The 16,036-nt window shown below is 44.1% G+C and overlaps 1 protein-coding gene across 48 annotated transcripts in view; it reads left to right on the top strand.

Annotated features, from left to right (window-relative positions):
* The window catches only part of Pde4dip (phosphodiesterase 4D interacting protein), a 196,345-nt gene that overhangs the window by 22,467 nt on the left and 157,842 nt on the right, over positions 1-16,036 (top strand).

Here is a 16,036-nt window from a genome sequence, read left to right as displayed (position 1 = left end):
AACAGAGCTGCTTCACGGACTGTCAAGGATTAAAGACCCTATGTTCAGACAAAGATTTCTTCTCTCTTTTTCCCCCGGGCAGTCCCTGGGTGTGGGAAGACTGTATCCCAGATAGATGCTCCTCATCCCTAGAATTTAGCTTTGGGGAACGGAAGTGTGGACAAGTGACTGTTTTCACTCCCGAGACAATGAAGACAACAAATACAGAAAGTAAACTGGGGCTGTACAATAATTGTGCAAATATGGGGGTTCGCCATTGATTGCTAAACTCAACAGAGTGAATGGTTCATTGTGAATTTTGAAGAAAGGACAAAATGCGCCCAGGGTGCATTGCTGCCGGAAAGGACTTTGTCCGTGTGAAGGGTCAATCCTCCTTTTTCGTCTTTTCTCCTAGAGAACTGTGCTCTGTTTGGGGTTTCCCGTAGTTTTTTAAAAAGTGCAGTCAAGAGACAGGGTGGGGCTCAAAGCCATGCTTTGAGGGTTGGCCAAGGGACCTGGGGCTCTTAAGTCTGGAGAGGGGGAGGGCAAGCCAGGGCTATTCAAAGATCTGAAGAGCAGTTGGTGGTAGGGGGATTAGATGAGTTTAGAATCTCCTAAAAGGACAGAACAACTGACGGATGCAGCAAGTTTCAGAGGGGCAAGGTATGACTGGATGGCAGGAAGTGTCCTCTGAACACTGGCCTACCTGATCCAGGGAGATTACTGACCCTGCCTGTGTTCAAGCAAGGGCTAGGAGAGTGCCCGCTGGGGAGAAGCATGAGTGTGTCTGGGGCTGTTGCTGTCTATCAGCGTTTCTCACACCTTAAAAAAATAACAGTAATGGTGGAGCTGGAGAGATAACTCAGTCAATAAAAAAGTACTTGTCTTGCAAATATGAGGATCTGAGTTCCTTCCCTAGAATGAACATTAACAAACAAAACGAGGAAAAGTCTCTCTCTCTCTCTCTCTCTCTCTCTCTCTCTCTCTCTCTGTGTGTGTGTGTGTGTGTGTGTACACACATGCACGCACCTGAGGAATGAACCCTGAGATTGTCTTCTGACATACACAAAAGCATGCATTCACACACATACAAATATATGCATACACATACACACACACACACACACACACACACACACACAAAGTAATTGTGTCAAAGTCTCACAAGTCACAGAGTATCTAAATGTGATGGGTAATCAGATCAAGAACCATCCCTGACTTATTAACTTGGTCCTACTTATGACATCCAGTCACTGTTACCCTGACTTTAGCACCGTAGATGAATTTCACCTAGTTTTAAACAGTTAGACACAACTGACTGAACTAACATCCTGCTTCCTTTACTTACTCTTATGCTTTTGGGATTCTTCAACACATGCGTATTGTTGTCGTTGATTTATTCTTTCTTCTAGCTAAGATTCTATTGAATGTTAATATGTCTGTTGATTTGGGCAAGTAAGAGGGTGTTGCTATAAACATTCGGTACATGCCATTTGCGAATGTGTGTGCATGTTTCTGCCGGGTAAACAAGTAGAGATAGGAGTATTAGGAAAATGATGGAAATGCGTGTCCAGCTTTTAGGAACACCACCAATCTTTTTCTTGTTCTTTTTGTAATTTATTCACTTTACATCCTGATCGCTGTCCCCCATCCCAGTCCTTCCTTCCTCCAACACTCCCTTTCTCTGCTGAGAAAATGGAGGCCCACTCTAGATAGCCCTCTACCCTGACCACATCAAGTCTCTGCAGCGATAGGCACTTCTTCTCCTACTGAGGCCAGACAAGACAGCCAAGTTAGGAGAATGGATTCCACAGACAGGCGACATCTTTAGGGATAGCCCCCACTCCCATTATTTGGGACCCACATGAGTACCAGGCTGCACATGTGATAAATATGGGGGGGCGGTGTCCAGCCCATGTGTGCTCTTTAGTTGGTGACTCAGTTTCTGAGAGCCCCTAAGGGTCCAGTTAGTTGACTCAGTCTGTTTTCCTGTGGAGTTCCTATCCCCTTCAGGGCCCTCAATCCTTCCCCCAACTCTTCCATAAGAGTCCCCAAGCTCCATCCAGTGTTTGGCTGTGGGTCTCTGCATCTGTCTGAGTCAGCTGCTGTGTGGAGTCTCTCAGAGGACAACAATGCTAGGCTCATGTCTGCAAACATAACAGTATCCTTAATGGTGTCAGCGATTGGTGCTTGCCCATGGGATGGGTCTACCAAATTTTTTTAATAAGTGGTTATAAAAGAGGTTTCTAAACAAGGCATCCAAAGGGGCCATGGTGAAAATGCTTCACATCACCAGTCATTAGAGAATGGCAGAACTGAGTCCCATGTGGCTACTACATCCATATCAGAATGGCTGACACTGAGTCATCAGAAAACACTGTTGGCTGGCAAAATGGATCATTCCACTATTACTAAAGCCCAAACCACACTATGGAATGTATTTACAATGCAACCAAATATACATACAAAGCTCCATGTAACGATACTTAGCCTTATCAAGGGTTTTAAACTCAGATGTTTTCTATGTTATTTCTTTAGAAAATCAACACCGATTGTGACTCAGTTTATTTTATTCACTAAAGGGTCACAGTTGGCAAAACCCATGACAAAAAGATGACGGCTTGTGACTCAGATCTTTCACTCATAAGGCAGACCAGGTTATCAACATCGCTTGAAGAGAAGCCCAAATGGTCATATGTTGTATTAGATGCTAAGCTTATAACAATGAATAATGAGATTGGTCGGTTCTGCCTTTGAGGGCTTCATACTCCAATCACCGATAATTTTGTTTGCTTGTTTATTACAGAGTCTCACTATAAAATCCAGGCTGTCCCTGATAATCCTGTCCTACTTCCTCCCCCACCATTTAAAATTTTAATAAGGTGAAGTGGAAGCAAAGATCTACATCTGCTACTGTCATAGCATTAGCTGTCAACCTGACAGGACCTAGAGTCACCTGGGAAGAAGGAACCACAACAAAAAAACTACCTTGATCAGACAGGCCTGCAACCGTATCTGGGAGACTTTTTTAACTGTTAATTCTTTGTAGGAAGTCACAGCCCACTATGGGCGGTGCCATCCCTAGGCATAAGAAAGTCAACTGAGCAAAGCAAAGGGAGCAAACCAATATACTGTGCTTCTCCATTGTATTTTGCCTCAAGTTCCTGCCTGGAGTTCCTGTCTTGGCCTCTGTTGATGATAGGCTATGACCTGTAAGGTAAAATGACCCCCAATCTGCCAAGCTGCTTTTGGTCATGGTGACCGTCTAGGACAGCTACTGGGGAAGATCATTGGAAGAGCACAACCTGAAGGATGCTGAGAGGGAACGGTAACCATAACTGCTAACATTTATTTAGCTTTCAGTGGGTGCTGATTCTTTGCATCTGTGAGTTCTCTTAACACTCCTAGCTTATGCCATGAGCAGTTTTCAAGACAAGGAAATCCAACTTCAGGGAGAATGACTCGTTTGTCCAGTGTGACCCATACAACTAAGGAAGAAATGGGAACTCTGGTGATCTAACTCCCAAACTCAAGATTTTTATTGCTTTATTTGAATTAGGTCTTGTAGGTGACTTGGTTTCTGAGTTGGTTTTAAAAAGGCTCACTTAGGTTGGCTTCCTTGGAGCTTATAGATATGCTGAAGTCTGTGATTTTCACCCCAGGTTTCGTTCCAGAAAGTCCTGGAAAGTGCGCTGCCTGAAAAGTGCTTCACACAAACCCCACGCTCTTTTGTTTTGTGGCTTGAAGTGGTTTCAAGAAGCCTATAAGCTGGCCTTGAGTTTCTTAGCCTCTTGCCTTCACCCCCCTCCCAAGTGCTAGGATTACAGGCGGGTGCCCTGCAAGCCCAGCGTCCTCATGCTCATGTTCAATCTACCCACAAAGGACCAGGGTGTTGAGTATTTAGTTCTCAGTTGGACATGCCCTGACAGCTACACATCACCTGCCTCTCTGCAGTACCATGTGTGCCTTCTCTCCGACCGAGGCTTCCTACCTGACTGCTGCTGTCTCTTTGTTGAGTCCTGTATAGAGAACGTGGTAGGTTCTCCAATAGCAAATTTCCCATAAACATACTGGGCATCTAAAACACTGGTTTCCCTCTGGTCAGATTGATGTCCCTGGAGAACTTCTGAAGGACTAGTTCATGGAGATTATGGAGAATTTGATGGTGAGGTTAAGTTTCCTCCCGTGGTGAATCTAATGGTAGAGAAATTGTTGTTCTGAATATTTAGTGTCCTGGACTGGAGATGCGCTGAACTTCTGCCTTAGAGATTGTAGGTATTTGATCCAGGGCCACTTTTGTATTAGTTTCCTGTTGCCAAAATGGCGGCTTATGATGCAGAAAGCATGCAATGCTAGAGGTCGGAAGTCTAAAGATCAGCCTTTGAAACTAAACTCAAAGCATCATCAAGTCTGTGTTCCTTCTGGAGCTCTAGGAGAGCACCCATTCCTTGCCGTTTCCAGAGTGGGGAGACCCTCCGCACTCCTGGCCTTAGCTGCTGTTTCCATCACCACATCTCTTTCTGTCCTTCAAACACCCCCATGTCCTCCTTATAGGGACCCTGGCAACCACTTTGGGGTAAAACACATAATCTCAGATGGTCTCTTCTCACGGTCATATCGTTGAGTCCCTATTGCCATGTGAAGTGACATATTCACAAGCTCTGGTGATTAGGACCTCCTTGGGATGTCATTGTTCAGTCTGCACACTGATGAATACTGGAAAAGTCATTACTAATTCTCTTCCCCTTTTGGGTGGGAATATTCTTGCTTGTGGCATATGGGGACTCTGAGTAAGTGGAGCAAGTCATATGTGACTTTTATACAAGTTGCCTGAATGAAGAACTAGAAGAAAGAGGAAAAAAAATTCCTTATTCAAGAGCAGCCTGAAAGAAAAGGATATTCCTCTGTTGTTTTACGTGCCCTGTAATTAGATTTAATAAGATGTAAACATTACTTGTATCTGCTTTGCAAGGCGGTGAAAATCTGGAGAAGGCAAAAAAAAAAAAAAAAAAAAAAAAAAAAAAAAAAAAAACCAAACCAACAATGAACCAAGAAAATCAATGGTCCAGGCTCAGGATTTGGTTTCACTCCTTCTCTATAGAATCAAAAGCGCAACTTCAAGTAAGATAAGATACTCACCAGCCATAGGCATACTGCACCCACCAGATCCCATTGGTAGCTTCTTGTGTTTGTTCTACTCTTTGCTGACTCTCATCTTGGTTGAATCCACGGGAGCTACTAAGAGTCCTGCTGACAAATGGCTAGTCAGAGCCAGAGATGGCACTTTGCCCCATTTTACAGATGTGGCTTCTGAGGCCAGGGAGGTTGTGTGATTGTCTACTGTTCAGAATTAGTATGCACAGCAGTTAGATGCTGCTGCTGTCTTGCTTGACTGGCATTTTGCACATAGCATTTTGTAGTAGGAAAATGCTGGCTTTCCTAATTCTATTACTGAGGCGTCTTTAGACAGTGAATTCCTGTTGAATATTCATCAGTGCTAGCAATTAATTTTCTGTATTTTGAGGAGGAAAATCTCTGCCTTGGCAACCGTGCTCTACACTTGGCTGCAGCCCGGGGACTTTGTCTCGGTCGCTGCTTTCACTCCTTTTTCCCAGAACTAGATCAGGGTAGACTGCTAGCCCCCACTCCTTTCAGCCACCTAGGCTGGGTGGGGGAGACCGGGAAGGTTATTTTACTCTGGAAGCAGGACTTGACTGCATTTCATCCCGGCATCCGCCTCATCCTGGGAGCTCACTTCCCTGTGTCTGTGTTGACCCTCAGATGATGTCTTAAGACACCACCCACATGAAAATCCATCTGTCTTATAAATAAGATTCCCAACTGGGCTCAGGACATCTCACATGTTGTCTCGGGCAAAAATTCAAATAACATTTAAAGTTAGAAAAAAAGTCCAAAGTGAAAAATAGATGTCATGGTGACCCAAGGTGGCTCCATCCGATCCTATTTTAAAACATTGGGGCACATGGGGCCATGTTCCCTCTGCCTCACAAATCTTCTGAGATCTCCAGTCAGCAGGACAAATACGATGCCATTTGTTTCTAAGCCCTCATAGCCAAATCATCGTTGCTCATAGACTACAATGAATGTTTACAGTGATAACCACAACACACATCTTTGTAGTACTATCATAGTTTGTGACACCTTTCAGTTAACCCAGCTGGACGCCCACTGCTCTCCTGCTTGTTGCTCTACGTGTTGTATTCATCATGGGCAGTAACGTGCCATGTGGTGGGATCACAGCACATCGCTTCACCATTTCCTACTCTAAATGTCAAGATTTGCCCCACTTCTACTAAGTCTGGGTACCAAAGGCTGGGAAATCTGCTTTTGTTCTGGAAGCCCAAGTTGGCTGCATTGTGGCCTTCCAATTTCCCACCTTGAACTGTTATAACTTCCCAGCAGATGTCTGGATGCTGAAAGCATCTTCTTCGATGGGATTTTTTTTTAAACGATCGATGTTCAGAAGTAGAACAGTGGGATTAAACACTTCCAGTTTTTGAAAATGCATTGAATATTCTGTAAGTTGCGTTTGTTCCTATCAGACAGATAAGTTACAGTTTATCTGTCTTTTGAAGACCTGAATCCCCATGTGACAGTGAGACAGAGACAGAGACAGAAAGAGATACAGAGAGACAGAGGGAGTATAACTGGTGTGCATGACATAAAGTGGCGCATCTCTAGGTAAGTTAGTACCAACATTTCTACTTTACCCTCCTTTGGGGGAAAACACTCTATTGTGATTGTTAGTCTCTAGCAGTATTGGGCATTAAGACTGTAATAAGCATAACATAGGGACATGAGTAATTAAGATTTAGGATACAGCAAAATTATGCATACAAAGTGTTAGGATGCCTATTAAAGGAAAAGGGAAAATGTTACATTTGCTTATGAACTTACGTGTATCATCCCTTACATCTTTTGAGCTAAGTCTTTGTATGTTTTTTAACAGAAAGAAGTGTGCATTTGTGTGTGTCAAATAATATTTAAACTGAGTTTGTTTCAAGAGTCTTCTGAGGGGTTGGGGATTTAGCTCAGCGGTAGAGCGCTTGCCTAGCAAGTGCAAGGCCCTGGGTTCGGTCCCCAGCTCTGAAAAAAAAAAAAAGAGTCTTCTGTGCTCTACTTGAGCTTCCCCAGGTTTTGGTCTCATGGGAATAACATTGCCAGCAGCCGCAGGGAGCTGGTTATACAGTGATTGCCACTTTATACACCCTGATCTAAAATTATTATGTGTGGGCCTTTATATACCGGTTGTTCCCACCCACACATTTAGCCTTGCCTTTGCTAGGGTAACTGTTTATCCTCTGTGGTTAGCTTCGTCATTGCCTCCTTTGGGAAGTGTTTTCAGAAGCAAGTTCTTGGTGGTTTCTATAGTCGGTTCTGTCTGTTCTGTATAACTTTGAGCCTACTTGATTTATTTAGTATTTTCCATGATCTTATTTGATGGGACAATGGACTCATTTTTGCCTAGACCATCAGTAAATCTTCGGGTAAGAATTCTCCAGATACCATTCCCTGAAAGCCTGATTGTCTCTCAGGTGTTGCCTTATTATAAGTGGATACAACAGGAGAGCAAAGCCTGGCACCACTGTGCGTCCAAGTTGGATGCCATTGCTTAGGAAGTGTGGACAGTTTGTGCTATGATACATACGTTTAGAGCCGGGTGCCTGACAGTGAATGATGCTGACTCTCTCACATGGCTCCCAGCCTTGCTTCAAGGCCCTCTCATCACAGTTCTTTAACTTGAGTTTGCTTGAGTATGGTGCAAACACTGGCATTCCTTGGGGGCATCCTCATCTCTTATTCTCTCTCTTAGGAGAAGCTCAATCCTGAGGGCTGGAGAGATGGCTCATTGGTTAAGAGCACTGGCTGCTCTTCCAGAGGATCTGAGTTCAATTCCCAGCACCCACATGGCAGCTCACAACTGTCTCTAATTCTAGTTCCAGAGGCTCCAACTTCTTTACACAGACATGCAGGCAGGCAAAATACTGATGTGCACAAAATAACAATTAAAAAAAAGAATCTCAACCCTGATTATGTATTCCCTGACACCCATAGACCCCTCCACCCCCCATCCCTTTCCCTGTCTCTCCGAACACTGAGTTTATTTACCTCATTGCTTACTTTAGCTCCTTGGCTCCCCCATACCACCCAGGCTCTCTGCTCCTTCTTTTCTCTGTGGAGCCTGTACTCAGAGTGAACTGTGAAAGTTACTTTCTAAGCATTATTTTGCCGTTTCTAGCACCTAAAAGTCCATAACCCTTGGTGAGAGCCGTATCCCCTTAGAACTCTCTAGGCTGTCTTGGTCCTTTATCAGTCCATGTAGAGATACTGACTCTAGCTGTACTTGTAATTTCAGAACAATCTGTAATTTTCCTCTTCCTGTTTGCGCCCTCCCTTCTACTTTCCTGAACTCATCCTGTGAAAGAGCATCCCTTATACCATTCTTTTTTTAAAAAGCCCCCAGCCTTTTCTGGTATGAGAGTGTTTTGCCTGCTTGTGTGTCTGTACACCACACATGTGCCTGGTGTTTGTAGAGGCCAGAAGAGAATGTTGGATCCCCTCGGACTGAAATGGCAATTGACTCTGGGTCCTCTGAGAGAAGAACAGGTATTCTTGATTGCTGAGCCATCTCTCCGGCCCCTCCTTACAACCTTGTATTTTAATAGAATGAGAACAAAAGCAAGGGCTGGAGAGGTGGCTCAGGGGGTAGGAGGCCACTCTGCTCAGTCTGGTTCTATTTTTGGAACCCATGGTGGCAGGAGGGAGCCAACTCCTGTATGTTGTGCACCGATCTCCACAAGTGTGCCATAGTATGTGTACCGCATGTGTGTGCACACACACACACATGCACACACACATGCACACACATGCACACACGTGCATACACACATGCGCGCACACACACATGCACACACACATGCATGTACACACACACACACACACACACATGTAAAAGTAAAAACTATCTAGGGATCACCTGCTCCTTGTGATTTTTCATTTATAGATTTAGAGAAACAAAACTGAAGAACAATTAAAAGTAAAAATATAAAAATCTTTTTAAATATGGTCTGTATGTAGTGACATTTAACAAATGACTTGTTTTTCTTTTTTCTTTTTTGAGATTTCCGTAAGGATCATGTAGCTCTTTAAAACTCACTAACTATAGACAAAGAAATTAAACATTGAAAGACTGTATGAATCAAAAGCAAATAGAAAGGGAATAAAAACAGCCAGTGTAGCACTATAGTAGACCGAGCTGATCTCCTCACCGCATCCCAGGCACGGGGATATTAGTCATTAGTGAAAACTGAGGACCACGAGGACCACAGACCACACTGGCAGGACCCAAAGGAGAAGTCAAAAGGTAGGTTCTGGAAGTGTGTAGAAAGATCCTCCCTGGTGTCCTGGCCAAAGCCAAACCAGGTGATTTTAATGCATCTTTTTAACGATGTACAGATGTCTCACCTGTCTCCTTGCTGATTCAAAGAGGCAGAGGGAAGTTGTTAGAAAGTTGAATGTCTGATGGCCTTGTAAGGCAGAGTGAGGAAAATAGTCACCTGAACTGCCTTTACCTTCGACAATATGAAATCATTTCTCTGAACCGCAACCGGTGGCGACATGCAAAAATAGTTTCCTAAAGGGAGACAGACATACACACACACACACACACACACACAGAGAGAGAGAGAGAGAGAGAGAGAGAGAGAGAGAGAGAGAGAGAGAGAGAGAGAAAGAGAGAGAGAGAGAGGCAGAGACAGACAGACAGACAGACAGACAGACAGACAGACAGATCCTAAATCCTGGAGGCTGTGTGCACACATGCGGTCACGGCTGTGAGTGATGCTTGTCGTGCACTGTAGCAGTTTCAGATGAGCATGTTACAGACTGCCTCCTGAGATGCATTTGGTCACGGACACTTTCATGGAGAGACTGTACGAAGTGAAGGCTGTAACTGTGCTGAGGAGAAGTGGATGCTTCTGCAAGTCAGTCCATGCTTAACATGTTGGGGCGCTCCCAATAACGTGCTGTGTGTTGTGAGGGGCTTTGCTAACTCAGCATCCTCACTTGCAGAGATTATAATGATGGGTCTTGAGATGAGAAAAATGATGATCTCAGTGTGTTTATTTCACAATAGTCCCTCGTTCAACATCTGTGACTTCTACCCTATTTGCATTTGAATGGCGTCCTTTTGTGATTCCTGTGTCAAATTGTAGGGTAGGAGTATTTGGCAACATTTGAAGCCTAGAGGATACACTTGCTGTCTCCCTTGGCCAGTAAATAGGGGGCCTGAGATGTGGTCTCAGACATTCACAAATGACCTTGATTATGTCTGTCTCCATCAACTTTAATGTGTTTTGTTCCTTCTCTTTGACTGTAGGGAATAAGACCCAGTGTTATCATGGAGGGCTTGGGGAAAATGTAAATAGTCTAGAGAAATTTGGTTAGAGACGCTTTTCAGGATAAGACATGTATAAACCCTGCTCAGCACTTCTCTTTTGGGATTTTAATTTCTTTGTAAATATCATTTGTTAGACTAGATATGAGTATAGGCTGCTTTTCATACATAAGTTGTCCCAAGAAACAAATTTGTTTTGAATCTCCATTGTATCGTCTTGGCACAGCAGATAGCTCAACGTGCCTTTCTCTTAGCCGCTCAGGATTCATATCCCTGGACTTAAGGCGGGCACAGAGGAACCATTCATGCATGGATATAAGTAGGGTATATGGACAGGGAAAAGGTCTGGAGGGGCTGGAGAGGTTGAATGGTTAAAGGCGCTTTCTATTCTTGCTGAGGACCCAATTTCAGATTACACTGTCTATTGGGTGATTCCCAACCACATGTAAATCCAGACCAGGGAGTCTAATGCCCTCTTCTGGCCTCCATGGGCAACTACACGCACATGCACAGACCCACACACAGATACACGGGTATGCACATAATTGAAAATAACATAAATCTATGTTTATGTTAACTACTTTTTCAAAGTCTGGAGTCATACCAGTTTTTAGATCCATGTTCCAGTGTAGTGTTGCTGAAGGCCTCTTATTTTCCAGGCCTCTTCCTCACCTGTAGAATCAGAGTGAGGGCGTCTGTTTTACAGGATGTGGTTGAACAGTGCCTGGAAAGTGTAAGACACCCCTTAGACTGTGGCGGCAGCCTTAGTGATGGGTGTGGCAGGTCTCCGTAGTGATTGTCGTGGTCATTAATCAGTGTTTCAGTGTAAGAAAAGGTGTTGCATTGTAAAGTTGTGCCCAGGCGATTCTAACACGGTAACCTGTAGATGTCTTTATTGTCAAGTTAACGCCATTTGTGAAAAGCCTATCGTTTACAAGTTTTCAGAGCCAGAACCTATCATGTGTTACAAAAACAAGCCAGGGCACAGTTACTATTTCCTTTTAGCCATTTTGCATTTGGCAGGATTGAATGTGGTTAGAAATAAAAATATGAAAAATCTACCTTTAGGAAATTTCTTTCACTTGAATCAGATAGAATCTAGAAAGACATATCAAAGGAGTCTTTTTTTAAGATTTATTTATTTTATATTATATTTATAAATTCTTTGCCTCTGTGACTCGTGCCCATTGGGTCAGAAGGAAGCTTTAACAGATAGTTTAGTTGTGAGCCACTCTGTGGGTTCTGGGAACTGAACCTGGGTCCTCTGGAAGAGCAGCGACTGCTCTTGAGAACTGGGTCATCTCCCTTCCCTCTCAAAGGAGGCACAAGCCTTCTCAACAATACGGAAATGAAGGCAGAATGTATGTTTTGTTTGATGCCTAACAATGTGGAGACCCCAGTAACCAGCAACTGTCAGAAAATTCCTTATCATACTGCAAGCCTTTGCTTAAAAACCCACATTGCACCTAACCACTGAGATGTTTTGTCTTTAATGTAGGTCATTAACTAGTAAAAGCAGTGAAAGCTAAAACACATTGTCCAAGCCAAATGTGGTGGCACAAGCCTTTAACTTCAGGTCTCAGGAGGGAGAGGCAGGAGGATCTCTGTGAATTTGAGGCCAACCTGATCTGCCTAGTGAGCTCCAGGACAGACAGAGCTATAGGGAGAGATCTCACCTCAAAGCAAACCAATCCCATCCCACCTCAAATCCTAACCAGCATTACTACCACCACTAACAACCACCTCTCTCTCTCTCTCTCTCTCTCTCTCTCTCTCTCTCTCTCTCTCTCTCTCAGAATCTTTTGATAAAATAGGAGAGAATGCTCCCTTGCTGTGTTGGTTTGAATAAGAATGGCCTCTTAGAGTTGAATTCGAGGTTAGCAGGGAGTGGCACTATTAGGAGGTGTGGCTTTGGTGAAGCGGGTGTATAAAGCTGGGCTTTGAGGTTTCAAATGCTCTAGCCAGGCCCAGTCTCTGTACTTGCTGCTTGTGGATCTTGATGTAGAACTTTGAGCTACTTTCCAGCACCATGTCGGTCTACATGTTGCTATGCTTGCTACTATAAGGAGAATGGGCTAAGCCTCTGACCTGTAAGCTGGCCTCAATTAAATGCTTTTCTTTATAAAGGTTGCTGTGGTCATGGTGTCTCTTCACAGCAATGGAACACTGACTAAGACAGTTGTGTGGTGTGTGTTTTTTAGACCTCCCTAAGCCTCTAGCCTTTCTCTAAGGCATGTTTCTTTGTTACAGGATATTTGATCACAGTGTGAATCCCAAGATTGTGTAATTTACTGAAAAAAAAAAGAAGTGTTTCTGGTTGTGGTGTACCTCATCCCTCAGCACACACCATTAGTCCCTCGGGCTGGAAAACATATACATCCTTAGTACGCATCTTTAATCTAAAGTTGCTTTGTAGAAGGAAGCACCCATGTTTGAAAGTGACGTCAAATCGAGTGGCAGACAAAGTGACGAATCAGGGAAAGAGTTGACAGAATAGGACACGCCCAACTCTCACGAGAAGAGAGGAAAGGAAAGCCGCTTAAGGAACAGTGCAGAAAGGAGGAGGTGGTTTTATGAAACAGTTGCACAGGGGTACAGAGACAGGCTGCAGAGAGGACAGGCTAGACACAGGTGAAGGCAGAGCAAGCCAGAGACGGAGAAGGAGCCAGAAGATTAGAAAACATTGCCAAGTTAGTATGAAGCCAAGCAGAGCGATTCAGTCAGCTCTGTCCTCACAGACTGCATTCCCCATTCCCATTCTGAGCTAAGATCTCACGAGAACTGCTCCAAGGCTTCCGAGCTTCATCATCAGACATTGCTACGTCAATGACCCCGCTCCCTGCATCAGTTTTCTGTGTTAGTCACTGCACTGTTGTGACAGCATATCTGAGCTAAACTGCCTTCAAAAAGGGAAGGATTATTTTGGCTCCAGCCTCAGTAATTTTAATCTCTGATTGTTAGGGGTGTTAGGCCTGGTGACAGCAAGAGTACATGGTAGAGAAAAGTTGCTTACCATGTGGAGCGCACAAAGCAAAGGGAGAAAGCAAGCTGAGGTCTTCTTTTTTTCCAATATAGTATTTTTATTGGTTGTTTGAGTCCTTCCAGGTCCCCCACCGCACTCCTGTGATCTCCACTCCCCACAAGGGAAAAAAAGTCCAACTTGTGTTGCCTAGATACTGGAGCATGCTCAAACTCAAAACGGCCAGCCCCTTGAAGAAAATTGAGTCCTTTCTCACCCACACCCCCTCCATATGGCACACAATACAACAACTTCCTTCCATCAGACCCTACCCATCCGAGATTTCACCACCTTCCAATAGTGCCACAAGCTGGCAACTAAGACTAATTTACATATTGGCCTTTCTCATGCCTTTGAGATCTAAACAACAATGATATTTGATGTAGTCAGGTAAAGATATAGTGTGTGAGAGCAGACATGAAGTGTTTTCTGCCTTTGGTTTTCATTTGAGAGCCAAGACTTTGGGAGAAAAGCTTGAGGAAAAGGAAGTACATGGACCAGGAACGAGCCCTAGAAAGCCATTTGTGGGTAGGCTGGGGACCCAAACCACTGAGCACACCCTTGGTCTCCCTGTCTTCAGCCTGTTCTCTTGTTGCCTTACATACTTACAGCTGTCCTTTAAGACCTAGATTCAATCCATGTCCTCTGCTTTCCATGGCTTTCTTGGACATCTGTCCCTGTGAAGATATTTCTGAAATCCCTTTAAAGACTTTATTCTCACAATTTTCTCTTTGAACCATGTGCCTTAGTCTCTGAATCTATTATAGGATGACAAGATCCATAATTTCTATTTTATTTCTAGTGCCTTGCATGAAGACTTCTCCACACAAGCTTATGTAGCTGGAAACCCTAAAAAACAGGGCTGTGGAGATGGCTGTGCTGGTAAAGCGCTTGCCGTGTAAGGGTGAAGCCTTCAACACTCAACAGAGCCAAGTGTGCTGGTATGGCACACACCTGCGATTCCAGCCAGAGTTGCAAAGACAGGAGGATTCCTGGGACTCGCTAGTCATGCCGCATAGCTAAACAAGCCAGCAAGTTCCAGTTTCACTGAGAGACCCTGCCTCTTGTCTCCTCCAAAAGAGAAGGAAAGAGAGAGAAAACATCTGATGCTGAACTCCACCACCCTCCATATGCACACGTATGCATGCACACACACACACATACACACACATACACACACATACACATACACACACACGTATGCATGCACACACACACAAGTCATTCTTACCTGCACATACACACCAACACACATACAAAATTCCTATAAAAATAGCAATAGCAACAAGTCCCAGGTTTCTGTTATATATACTGCTCAAACATATTACTTCTCTGCCTTCAAACTGTGCTTATAAAAGTGAACTAGAAAGATAGAAAAGCTGGTCTTTGCCCTTTGTCTTGGAGATGCTGAGCACAGATGGTAATGAGGGAGGGAGGGAGGTCAAGGAAGATACTCAGGACTGCATCCAAGCCTACGGCCTGGGGGAAGGAGCTTGAGAACAGCCATATTTGGGGTAGTTTTCCACTCCTATAAGAAGAAAAGTCGAATAAATCTAAAAAAAAAAAAATCAGAACCTTCGGGCTGGAGAGATGGCTCAGTGGTTAAGAGCACCCGACTGCTCTTCCAGAGATCCTGAGTTCAATTCCCAGCAACCACATGGTGGCTCACAACCATCTGTAAGGAGATCTGATGCCCTCTTCTGGTGTATCTGAAGACAGCTACAGTGCACTTATATATAATAAATGAATAAATCTAAAAAAAAAAAAATCAAGAAGAAAAGTCAACCCTAGGGTAATTAGTCCAATAGGTTAGGCTGAAGAGAAGAGGATGGTGGAACCTAGACTGGCATCCACACCTTCCAAGACATGATCTTGGTTGGTCCTAAAATATAATTATCTCATGTATTAAGAAACTAGGTGTTGAAGCTGATGGGTAATGGGTTGGTGACTCCTTTCACTCTGAACATTCCATCGGTGGGATTAGATGATGGTACCAAAAGCACAGTTGGCAAAGGAGGGTCCATCTGCTTCTTAAAGAGACAGCACAGTGGGCCCATCACAGTGCTGCTCTTTGCTATGGAGGAAGGATCCCAGGCCCCCACCTTGCTCCCCAGTATCAGGAACAACTTGAGTAGTGGGCCAGTGTGGAATTGGCTCTTCAAAGGAGCCGGGCTCAAGCGAAGCATACTTGAGTGTCTTGGATATTCCTTCAAGTAACTACCATCCCTAAAAATGATTAAAAGGAGCCATCACTCAGTCTGACAGCAACAGAGTGTCAGGGAGTAGCAGATGGTTGTCCTGATAACTTCCAACCTAATGGCCTTGGAGAACCACAGGAAGAGAGCGCCAGTGATGTAAGATACAAAGTATCGATATTTTGAGTCGAACATCACACCAGTTGCTTCTCAGCTGATCCAGGAAACTTGGGTGAGATGGCACACGGAAATCAAGCAAGTGAGCAGCTTGTGAGTGGGCTGTGCTTGGAGATTCTTGGTTCTTCCAATTAAACAGAACGTTGTCTTGGCAAGTCACCAGGGCATGTGATTTTCATAGAATCGTCTTGTTATTAACAGAAAAGTAAGGTTAGGGAGAAAGCGAAAGGTGAGCTGTTCCTCACTTAC

This window comes from Rattus norvegicus, chromosome 2 (assembly GCF_021556685.1).
Source record: "Rattus norvegicus strain SHRSP/BbbUtx chromosome 2, alternate assembly SHRSP_T2T, whole genome shotgun sequence".
NCBI lineage: Eukaryota > Metazoa > Chordata > Mammalia > Rodentia > Muridae > Rattus > Rattus norvegicus.
Note: the sequence above shows the minus strand (reverse complement) of the source record. Positions and strands in the feature narration are given on the sequence as shown.